Below are 12,590 nucleotides of genomic sequence, written 5' to 3' on the forward strand. Positions count from 1 at the left end.
AGCAAGTGCCAAGAGCATGCTCTGTGAAGGCTTGGCTCCCTCTGACCCCTCCCCCCACCTCTCCCTCCAGAAACTACCATTACTAGTGGCCCCGTATCCTCCTGATAAACGTCCGTGTCTGTGTATATACAAGCACATATTTCTGAAACATGCGGTTTTGGGGAAACAATATACAACTTCCTGTATCGTCCCCACCGCTTCTGTTAATGTATCCTGAAGCTCTTTCCTTTTCCGCTCATAGAATCCACTTCCTCCTTTTTCAGGTTCGTGCCATTGCGCTGAATGGTCATGCCATGATTTATAACGCCTCTTATAAATAGTGGGATATGTAGGTTGTTCCCAGTCTTTCTTGTTTTTTTTTTTTTTTTGTAAACAAATGAAGCTACAGGGAGCCCACTAGTACATGATGCTTTGATGCTTGCGACCAAGTGTTTCACTGCTTAAGATCCATCCAAAGGCCTGGGTTTCCATCATTGTAAAGTTTGAAAGATATATCATGTTCTTTACAGAGGTTTCACCCCTGTGAACCCAAGAGTGAGAACATAGCTTACTGTTTATTTTGTCTTTTGGCTCAGGGAACTTTCCTAAGGTTGTATCTTAGTCTTTTAATAGATGTCACTTGAGACTACAAGTTCACTGATTGTATTTGTCTTTGTTCTCTGAATTACTACAGGGTACCTAGCACTTTTGTGAGCCACTGTGCTGGGGATAACTGTAAGTCGCAGGGAGCGTATGATCCAGGTGGGGTGTCAAGCTTAGTCAGTAACTAGCCCAGGGCATGTGACAGGGGCCCCATTGGGTCCAGGGGCATTGGGCAGTGAGGGGCAACACATAACATTGGTTTGGTGTTCAGGGTCTCCTTCCCAGGTACTATGAAACTGAGTCCCATGAGCCCAGTAGGAGTTGACCTGATAGAATGTTCTAGTGAGAGAGGACCCTGAGTTTAAAGGGCAGAGAGCAACCTTCAGGAACCTGCGGGTGTGGCTGGAGTTGAGCAGTTAGGGGGAGGGGCTCAGGTGAAGGAGTGAGAAGGAGGAGGCTCTCAGGTAGGCAGGGAGCCACACTTTGAAGGACTATTTTTTTTTTTTAAGATTTTATTTATTTATTTGAGAGGGAACGAGCAGTAGGGTGGGGCAGAGGGAGAGAGAGAAGCAGACTCTGCTGAGCAGGAAGTCTGATCCGATCCGCTTGATCCCAGGATCCTGGGGTCATGACCTGAGCCAAAGGCAGATGCTTAACCCACTGAGCCACCCAGGCATCCCTGAGGGACTTTTTATACCATTGGCATCCAGTAGAAGGAAAATATGAGCCACATATGTAATATCACATTTGCTAGCAGTTATGTTAAAAAAAAAAAGTAATTTTTTTTAAATGATTTTTATTTATTTATTTGAAAGATCAGAAGTAGTCAGAGAGGCAGGCAGAGAGAGAGAGAGAGGAGGAAGCAGGCTCCCTGCTGAGCAGAGAGCCCGATGCGGGGCTCGATCCCAGGACCCTGAGACCATGACCTGAGCTGAAGGCAAAGGCTTTAACCCACTGAGCCACCCAGGTGCCCCAGTAATTTTTTTTTTTTTTTTTTTTAAGATTTATTCATTTATTTGTCAGGAGAGAGAGAGGGAATGGAGGGGGAGGGGCAGAAGGAGACGCAGGCTCCCCGCTGAGCAGGCTTGATCCCAGGACCCTGAGATCATGACCTGAGCCGAAGGCAGACACTTATCCGACCGCGCCACCCAGGCATCCCAAAGTGAAATTAACTTAAAAGTGTATTTAACTTAGTGTGTCCAAAAACATGATCATTTTAATATGCAATCAATATCAAAAACTATGAATTAAGCTATTTCACCTTTTTTTTGTGCTGAGTCTTTGGATCTGGCATGTACTTGACTCTCACAGGCCCTCTCAATACACGCCATCCGTGTTCCCGGCGCTCAGTAGACACGTGCAGCCCGCGGCTCTTGTGCTGGACAGCACAGCTCTGTACTAAGCTAATGTGTTTGGGAAGCTGTCAGTGTGTTTTAAAGGGAACATGATAGGATCCAATTTATCGGTTAGAAAGAGGACTGGACTGGAATAGGACAAGACTAAAGTCAGGAAAGCCATTAGGAGCTTGCTGTTTATCAGGCTAGAGACGGCGCTGGAAGGAGCTAAGGGGGTACCGTGGTGGAGAGTTGGAGGGAGGTGGGTGATTCAAGAGATTTTGGGGGGAGGAGGTGGCTGGGGATATGAGTGAATGGATGGGCTCGTGACGCCAAGGAGGCTCAGAGCAGCTGGGTTTCCAGCTTTGCCATCTGGGGGATAGTGGTGCCAGTCACTGGAGATGAAAGTCTCAGAGTGGCCCTGTCTGTGCAGAGGTAGACACAAGGTATTCCATCCAGACAGGAGGACTCGGGCGTCCGTGGACATCCCGGTGGAGATGTCCAGTGGGCATTACCAGTAGGTGTATCTCCCGGAGCACAGGAAAGATATCTGAGTTGAAATGTGGACTTAAAAAATTCTAGGAGTATTTTATTTAAAAAAAAATTTTTTAAAAGACTTTATTTGTCAGAGAGTGAGAGCACAAGCAGAGAGAGTCACAGGCAGAGGGAGAAGCAGGCTCTCTGCTGAGCAAGGATGCGGGACTCGATCGAAGGACGCCAGGATCGCGACCTGAGCCAACAGCAGATGCTTGGCCAACTGAGCCATCCAGGCGTCCCCAATTTCTTTTTTTTTCTTTTTTAGATTTTATTTATTTATTTGACAGAGAGGGAGAGGGAGAAGCAGGCTTCCCGCCCAGCAGGGAGCCTGGTGTGAGCCTCGATCCCAAGACCCTGGGACCATGACCTGAGCCAAAGGCAGACCTTAATGACTGAGCCACCTAGGGGCACTCTAAAAATTTTTTTGAAAAGATTGTATTTATTTACTTGAAGAGAGAAAGAGGGGAAAGGGAGAGAGACAGTGTGGAGTTTGCTCTGAGCCCAGAGCCAGATGAGGAGGATGACCTCACCACCCTGAGATCATGGCCTGAGATGCAATCAAGGGTTGGACATTGAACCATCTGAGCCACCCAGGGCCCCCCTCCCCAGGGTTATTTTAAATATCAGCTGAAGCTCTGACACTGGACGAGAGGGTAGACTGTGTAAAGGAGGCTCGCTTGGAGCCACCGGCATTTAAGGGATAGAGAAGAGCGAGCCCCCAGAGGAGGTGCGGATGGGGAGGAGGAAACCCAGGGGAAGGACACATCACAGAGCAGAAGAGAGTGTTACAAGGAAGGCAGAGACAGGAGTTGAGTGGGTAGGTGGTGAATGAGCAAATCTGTCCCGTACCTAAAAACGGGTGTGAATAGTGTTTTCTCAGCTTGTTCCTGTCTCCAAATACTCTTTAGCATTTCCGCATGCCTGAATTAAATCTAAGCCTCCCTGACTCCCGTTCCTTTTTCTGATGTGGCAGATGACCACAGATGGGCCAGATCTAATTCTGCATTCTATTTATCCAACAATTATTTTGTGCCTACACTGTCTGTCATCATCCTTTGTACCGTAGAAGACACGAGTGACAGCAAGAAGTGGTGACGGTTTCCATTCATTAGACGGGCACAGCTTGAAAAAAACAGAAAAGTGCACTGCTTGGTAAGAGAGAGAAGGAAAACAAATAAATTACAATACAATGTGGCTACTTCTGCGGAACATTGTTTCATAAAAGTATTTTATGTTAAAATACTGATTCTCAAAACACTGGAGGGTAATGCTGTATTATTATTTCTAACAACTTTGCCTTCCCCGACTCCACTCATGCCTTGTTTTGAGCCAGCTGGGGTTGCCTTTTTAAAGCATAAATTAGCTAATGGTGGAGTTGGGGTTCTGACCAGGTCCTTCTGACCCCAAGTTCAGTGCCCTTCTAGAACTTACAGACCTATTGATATTCCTGTGCACCTCCAGGGCTGGCTTCTTTCAAGTTTTATCAGGCTTGATTTTGATCATCTTGCTCCTTTCTTACAATACCATTTAGGAGTGTGTTTAGCCGCAAAATACAGAAAACCTGTTAATAATGGCAAAGAAATAGGGGTTCATTTGTCCCATGCAACACAGATGAAAGCCACCACATGGCTGCCTACCATGTGCCAGATTATTCTAGTCCCTGTGGACACAGCCGCTAACGTGGCTCACATTCTAAAGCAGGGATCAGTACATTTCATAAAGGGCCAAATAATATTATATGAAGGCTTTGCAGGCCAGAGGTTCTCTACTAGAGCCACCCAAGGCTGCCCTTATAGTGCAGGAGCAGCTCTGGACAGTATGTAAACAAAGAGATGTGGCTTTGTTTCAATAAAACTTTATTTATAATACAGGAAGCCATAGTCAGCCAGCACCTGCTCTGAAGAGTGATAACTCTGTGCAAGGCATCCTGTTAGTTTGACCTACAGTATTTCATTCATTCCAGAAAAGCCCATCATATACACTTTTTCTGATGAGGAAGCTAAGGCTTAGCAAGGTGAAGTCATTTTCATGAAGGTGCACGGTGAGGAAATGCGATGGCTGTGATTCAGGTACAGGTTTGCATAAACACAAGCTCATGCTCTCCATCACCCTTCTGTTCTGACCATGTTTCCATGTTTTATTCTCTGTCAATTATAAAATCCCAACCTGAGAGTTAATTTCGTAAGACTAAAGAAAATAACGGATCTGTGATGTTAGAGGAGGCGGGAGGGGTGCCTGGGGGCGGGGTTCAAGGAGGGCCCCTGGGGCCCTTGGCCAAGTTCTGTTTCTTGATCTGGGTGCTGGTTCTGTGTGTATAATCAGCGGGGAAAAATACAGTGACCTCTATGCTTACCCCGTGTGTACCATATGTGTATAAAATATCAATGAAAGTTTATCCCCAGGAGCGCCTGGGTAGCTCAGTCAGTTAAGCATCTGCCTTTGGCTTAGGTCATGATCTCAGGGTCCTGGGATCGAGTCCCACATTGCATCGGGTTCCTTGCTCCATGGGGAGCCTGCTTCTCCCTCTGCCACACCCCCTGCGTGTACTCATGTGCTCTCTCAAATAAATTTTTTTTTCTTAAAAAAAAAAAAAAAGTGTATCCCCAAATTCAATGAAATAAAATCACAGAGGAGCAGAAATAATGACCAGAAGGTGCCCGGAGGCTGGCTGACAGAATCAGTTTTGGAAGAGCCGAGGACAAGTCTTGATTTTGGCAAACCGAGGAAGAGCCACTCACCTGTGAAAACCGGAAATTCTGGCTGGGTTTTCACCTCTGCTCTTAGTAAAGGTGCTTGAAAATACAAGATTTCTGTCCACTGGTTTCTGCCCCCCCCCCCGATTCTGTTGATTTTGAGCGGGGTGGTATGTTACTGCAGCCTGGGAAAGGGCTCTGTGATCAGACTCCCAGCCCCGAAGTCAGCACAACGGGGTGACAGGAGTGGGGCGCTGGCCCTCCTGAGCCTCGCTTTACTCGTGGGTGGAATGGGCTCGGTAGTGGGGATTTTGAAAGGATCAGACGCGCTAACATCAGCCAGCATGTAACCCTGTGTGTGGGACCTACTCAGGTGTTTAAGAAGTATTTGTCATGGCAACTCTTACCATGACCATTTTTTAAATGGATGAAAACGGAGGACATAAGAGTTAACCATCTTAATGGTCTCAAGGTGTACTGGGCAGTAGCATTAACTATATTCACCTCGTGTCACAGGTCTCAGGAATGTTCTTCTCCTCTTTATTTTTTATTTTACTTTTTTAAAGATTTTATCTGTTCGTTAGACAGAGAGCACAAGCAGGGGAATGGCAGGGAGAGGGAGAAGCAGACTCTCCGCTGAGCAGGGCGCTCCATGCAGGACTCGATCCCAGGACCTCGGGATCACGACCTGAGCCAAAGGCAGATGCTTCACCAACTGAACCACCCTGGTGCCCCTGTTTCCATCTTTAAAAAATTGAAATTGTATGCCCTTCTACAACTGCCCAATTCCCCTTTCCAAGCCCTGGGCAACCACCATTCTAATTCTGTTTCTAGGAGTTGGGCTACTGGAGATACCTCTCAGCGTACTTAAAACCCCTTTGTCTTTCTGTGACTTATTTCACTGAGCCTCCTGTCCTCAGGGTGTAATGTAGCAATGTAGCATATGACAGGATATCCATTCCTTTTAAGGCTCAGCTGAGACGTGTTGAATGCACGCACCATGTTTTTGCACGTGCGTGTCTGTAGGTGGACCTGGAGGTTGTGTATTTCACAACCATCAGTGTCTGTGAAGACTGCTGCAGTGAACACGTGTGCGTCCTCAGCCTAGTGTTTCGATGCTCCTGCTGTGATTTTCACCTTTACCGGCTTCATCTGGGAGGCTGCTTACTTACTTGCCAAACCAAGAGGAAGTGTGATCGGTCCCACCAGATCTAAATGGGGGCTGTGGCAGCCGGTTTTGCCCAAGTGCCTGCTTGTGCATGTTAATGTGGGAAGCTAGGGTCCCCAACCAAGTTTCTGGCACACGGAGTTGTGGACCTCCATGCCTGAGTGGTCGGTCCAGGCAGCTGGGGTCCCAGCCCAGCATTCCGTGCTCGGCTCACTTTCCATCACATGAAGCACGCACGTCAGAGCGGGCTGCCCCAGTCGGGTTTGCAAAAGCCTAAGGGGAGAAGGCATGCATTCCACAGTCTAAGACAGGAGATAAGCTAGTGATAATTGGTAATCAGTTATGCTCTACCCTTCATTAGACTTGTCCTCTGGCTGGCCACTTAATAGAGTTGATGGCTGTGTGTCCATGCGAGTTTGGCCTGCCCTTGTCCTTGGGTCCAGGCAGCCGTGCCCATGAGACTGCCCCCACAGGAGCAGACTTGTGTTTTCATCAGCTGCTGTATTGATTGGTCTTTCCATGGCAGGAATGTGAGTCAGATCCTGGGAATCGAGACTCTACTTCATATTTGAGTTAATTGGTGGCCAGAGTCGGGGGGCTGGTAGAAGGCCAGGAAGTTGCCATTGGAGTGAACTCAGACCTGACTGTCCTTGATCGTCTCCTGTGCGCCATGACTCTGCTCCACTCTTTAATGCATCTCATTTGTTCTGCATTCGAGAGGGGGGCGAACTGGGCCAGACAGTAAACACGCAAGGCTCTGCAGACCTTGCTGTCTCTATGGCAACACGCCAGCACTGCCCAGGGAGCCGATTCAGAGAGGTAACTTGCCCGGTACTTAACGATGAACTGCATAACCAGGTTTTTAACCAGGATTCACACACTGGCCTGCTTTCGGCTACATGTGGCTGCCTTTCCTCCCATTGGCCCTGAGGTTGGCGAGAGCTGTGTGAACCTCAGGGACGGAGATAGGTGTGGACTGCTGATCTCAGAAGCCCGTCGAGGGTACTGGGAGGGTACCGCTGATCTCACAAGCCACAAGTCTGTGGCTTGTAAATATCATTTTAAACATTTTCTTCGTCCTGTCACAGCTGGGTTGAATATGAACCTCTTCGATTTTGGACCTTATCTGGGAAATGAGTTTAATAAATGATGATTTTACGAGGTTGCCATGAGATACTTTAAAATGATGGGCCCAGCAGGATCCCTGCATGTAGTAAGCACCCCGATATCTGTCACATTTGGTGCTTGCATTCGAGCTCAGAAACCAACGAAGCTGACCCACCAGTCTTGCGTTAAAGCTGTATCGCTTACCGATCTGATACGACAGTTCGCATTTTTAATAAATACCAGTAAAGCTCTGGAAGAAGATTGCCCTCTTTTTGTTAATTTTCTATCTTTCTCTGTGCCAGGAGAAAAGTTTTGCCCCTGGTAGTGTCTTAGTACAGGCTGCCCTAACAAGATATCGCAGACTGGGTGACTTGAACGGCAGACAGTGTTGAAGACTGGAGTCTGAGATCAGGGTGCCAGCCTGATCAGTTCTGGGTGAGGACTCGCCTTCTGGCTGGCAGGTGGAGATTCTCACTGTGTTCTCACATGGCAGAAAGAGACAAACATCTTTCTCTTCTTCTAAGGCCACGGACCTATTGGACCAGGGCCCCACTTTTAGGACTTTATTAAGCCTTCATTACCTTTTAAAGTCCTATCGATACAGTCTCATTGGGGGGTTAGGGCTTCGACACTAGGATTTGGGAGGGACACAGTTCAGTCAACAGCTGCAGACATGCTTTGTAGGGGCTTAAGGCCACAGAAACCACAGCTACACCCCTCTTGGGGGTTTCCCAGCCCTACCGGGGTCGGTCAGGCCTCCTTATGTTATGCTTCATAGCAGCCTATTGACCTTGCTTCTTCCTGGGGGTCTGAGAACGTCATTAGCCATGAGCAGCTCTTTGTGGAACATGCCGGTTGTAAGGGATGAAGAGTGTTGCAGAACCACAGACAGAAGTTTGGGAATCCATCAGCAGTGATGTTGTGGAGTGCCTTTGTCACCATGCAGAGAAGCACTGTGGTTTGATGTGACAGTGGCTGTGTTAATGGGGCAGTTCTCAGAGGAGGCTTTTCTTGAGCATAGAGAGTCTGGGAAGAGGATGGATTGGTAGAAAAAGAGAACAATGGGTCATCTTCCATTTCCTTTTTTTTCTTTTTAAAAAGATTTTATTTATTTATTTACTTATTTGACAGAGAGAAAGATCACAAGTAGGCAGAGAGGCAGGCAGAGAGAGAGAGAGAGAGAGGGAGAAGCAGGCTTCCTGCTGAGCAGAGAGCCTGATGTGGGGCTCCATCCCAGGTCCCGGACCATGACCTGAGCTGAAGGCAGAGGCTTAACCCTCTGAGCCACCCAGGCGCCCCTCATCTTCCATTTCTTAAGCTGGGAAGATACATGGTTTTTTGTTTTTATTTTGTTTATATTTGGTTTCTAATTAATAGACTTCTTTAAAGATTTTATCCATTTATTTGACAGAGACAGAGAGAGAGAGAGAGAACCCAAGGAGGGGGAGCAGGAGGCAGAGGGAGAGGGAGAAGAAGACTTCCCCCGAAGCAGAGACCCGGGTGTGAGGCTAGATCCCAGGATCCCAGCATAGATTTGGATCTTGCCTTTTTGTCCAGTCTCATAATCCTGCTTTTTAATTGGGGGTGTTTAGAGCATTTACGTGTAGTGTGATTGTTAATAATGATTTAAATGGGTCATCTTGCTATTTTCTGTTTGTCTTCTCCATTCTTGGATTTTTTTTTTTTTCTTTTAAGATTTTATTTATCTGTCAGAGAGAGAGAGAGCATGAGCAGGGGAGAGAGGGAGAGGGAGAGGCAGGCTCCCCGCTAAATAGGGAGCCCAGTGTGGGGCTCAATCCCAGGGATCATGATCTGAGCCGGAGGCAGATGCTTAACCAACTGAGTCATGCAGGTACCCCTTCTTCACATTCCTTATGCTTGAGGTTTTCTGAGATTTTCAGATCTGTCAGGTTTATCGTTTCCATCAAATTTGGAAAATTTTCAGCCATTATTTCTTCTAATATTCTGTCTGGGGTTTTTTGCCCCTCCCTTGCCATCTTTTATCCTTTGTGACTTCAATTCTCCATGCATGTTAGTCTGCCCAAAGTTGATCTACAGTTCTCTGGTGCCCTATTAACTTCTTCTTGTTTTAAAAATTTCGTTTATTTATTTGACAAGACAGAGATCACAGGTAGGCAAAGAGGCAGGCAGAGAAAAAGGGGAAGCAGGTTCCCTGCAGAGCAGAGAGCCCGATGTGGGCCTTGATCCCAGGACCCTGAAATCATGACCTGAGCTAAAGGCAGAAGCTTAACCTACAGAGTCACCCAGGCGCCCCATTAATTTCTTGATACTACTTCTCTGTTTCATTTTGAATTGCTTCTGTTGCTTCATCTTCAAGTTCATTAGTGTTTTTTCTGCAGTGTCTAATCTGATTTCAGTTTCATCCTATATCTTTTGTTGTTTTTTGAATCTCACACAGTGTTGTTTTTGTTTCTAGAGGTTTCATCTAAGTCTTTTATTTCTTCTGTATGTCAACATTGAACATAAGGAATGCAGTTGTAATTAACTGTCTTTATGTCCTTCACTAATTCTAACACCTGTGTTCCATGTCAGATTTGTTTTTTTTTTGTTTTGTTTTTTTTTTTGGTGTGATTATGGGCCCTATTTTTCTACTTCCTTATATGTCTGGTGATTTTCTTTATTGGATGTCAGATATTGTGAATTTTACCTTGTTGAATCCTAGATATTTTATATTCCTATAAACTTTTATTGAGTGTCCTGGGATGCAATTAAGTTATTTGGAAACCATTTAGTCCTTTCAGATCTGGATTTTAAGACATGTTAGTTGGGACTGGTTTGGTGTATACTCTCAAGTTAATTATTCCTTACTGCTAAGGGACAGCCATTCTGTACCTTACCCAGTACCCCAGAAATCATGAGGTTGTCTGGTACGGCTGGTGAGAAATAGTAGTAGTCCGGACACTATGTGAGCTCTAGGTCTGATACCTTGAGTCATTTCATTGGTTCTTTGTCCCCAGTCTTGGGTACTTTTATTACAAGGTGACATTGATCAGTATTCAGTTGATGACTCTCAAAGGGAACCTTCTGTACTCTCTCAAATGCTCTTTCTGGAGGGAGATTTCTCAGCCCCATCTTTTTAATTCATGGATTTGCCAAATACTTCCTCCCTGTACCATGGTCCAGAACTTGCTCAAGGCAGAAAGCTGGGGCAAGTGTAGTGATTGTGATTCTATTTACTTGTCTCTCAGGGATCACTCTTTCTAACTGTCTGGTGTCCTGAGCTTTCGGATTTGTTGTGCTAAGTATATTTTTCTTTTGGTTTTGTTTTGTTTTGTTTTTCATGTAGGAAGATAAATCCAGTCCCTGTTAATCTATTTTGAGCAGAATAAAAAAACGTCTAACAGGTTTAAAAAGAAAGCCACACTTACCATTAATATGAAAAAGTTACATTTAAGCAAATTGTTATAAAAATTCAAAGTCTAGTTATTTCTTGTAGGAGTCAGCTTGTGGAAAGACTACTTTGTTGCCATGAATTCTAGACACTGGATCATTTGCTGTAACATTTTATCTCATTCCTATATGTGTTACAGTCAATGAAATTTTTTTATCACATGCAGTTTTGATTTTTAAACCTGAAGAGGTGAGCTAAGCTTTTGTTGAGTCTGTTAGCTTTTAGACGAGCAGCATATTATTTGCAGAAAAAGCACAAGTTTGGGGTCAAATGAACTTGATCTTGCATCCTGGCTGTGTATGACCTTGGGCAGCTTAAAGAAGCTTTCTGAACTCGGCTTCTCCTGTGTAAAATGACCGCATCGTCAGGAACATTAAATGAGAATGTATAAGCAGTTGTCTAGTGCCTGGACTGCAGGACATGCTCAAGAAATGGTCTCTTCTCAGTATTCTGATACCAAGTAACTGAGTTTCTTTCAATAAGAACCTTTTCAAAATACCTCAGATATTTTAGCTGCCTACAAAATCTACCTAAAATGTCACCCACCAAAATAACAGAGGCTAAAGATGTCGAAAGGAAAGATGAGAAACCACTTTGGGAACAGTGGTTGACTTTGCCTTTCCTTACATACCTAAGCGTTGAAGTGTTTCTTCTAACACTACCATTAACCGAAGATCAGAGGAAAGTAGGGAGCCTGACTGAAATGTAGGCAGACGCAAGAAGACGGGGCTAGAAAGCTCTGGAAGGTATATGTTAGGGGCTGAGTTGTGTCTCCTTGAAATTTGTTTGTTGAAGCTCTAATACCCAGTACCTCAGAACAAGACTGTACTTGAGGATAGGGCCTCTAAGGAGGCGGTGAAGTTAACATGAGGCCAGGAGAGTAGGCTCTCATCCAGGTGACAGTTGTCAGCTTACAAAGAGGGAAGTTGGATGTACCCAGGGGCATACATCCACAGAGACATGATCACGGGAGCACAGGGCCAGAAGGCAGCCATTCGCAAGTCAAGGAGACCTTGGGAAAAGCCAAGCCCATGACATGTGAGCCTCCAGAGCTGTGAGGAAATTTTTTTAAAGTGTGTTGTCCAAGTCCCCTAGTCTGTGGTGGTTTGGCCCAGCAGCCCCAGCAACCTCTTACTAGCCCGGAAGTTCCCTGATTCAGTGAGTTGTACTGACGAGACTGACATTTTGAGAAATCCATTCATGTTAACCAAATCCCCTTACAGTCCGGTAACATGGCTGTGTAGGGGTGCTCTGGAGACCAGCAGCATGGTTTTGGAAAGAACAGGGATGTGTGGCTTGGTCGAAGGGGTGAATAGTGGGATTAGGCATAGATCATTACAGCTGTGACCTTCTGGGGAGCCGGTTGGCAGGGAAAGAAAGATGATGGCGCTTTTGTCACCTTTTTAATTTGGCCAGAGCTTGCTTCCGTTCTACTTAGGTTGAGTGGAGAAGTGATCTGTCTATGATGACCTCGTCCAGTTGAGGTGCTTTCCAGTGGCCCTCCCTATATATCAAAACTTCCGTGCTTGACTTCTGACAAGCAGCAACCCTATTTGTCTTCTTGCTCCTTATAGCTCATCCATTTAGGGTAATTTAAGTCCTCTCCGTGCAAGACCTTTTCTGAGCCCTGCAGCTAACACTGTAACTGGTAAACAGAGAGGTTCTCGGAGACCCTGAGTTCTCCCCCCAACCCACTGGGTGAGCCATGACATGATCGATGGCCCCCAGTGTGACTGCCACGGAGCCCTACCCTACAG

General features: G+C 45.9%; 1 protein-coding gene across 4 annotated transcripts in view; it reads left to right on the plus strand.

Moving 5' to 3' along the window:
- FARP1 (FERM, ARH/RhoGEF and pleckstrin domain protein 1) overlaps positions 1–12,590 on the plus strand; it is a 273,217-nt gene that overhangs the window by 177,959 nt on the left and 82,668 nt on the right. The window lies entirely within an intron of this gene.

This window comes from Mustela nigripes, chromosome 15, assembly GCF_022355385.1.
Source record: "Mustela nigripes isolate SB6536 chromosome 15, MUSNIG.SB6536, whole genome shotgun sequence".
NCBI lineage: Eukaryota > Metazoa > Chordata > Mammalia > Carnivora > Mustelidae > Mustela > Mustela nigripes.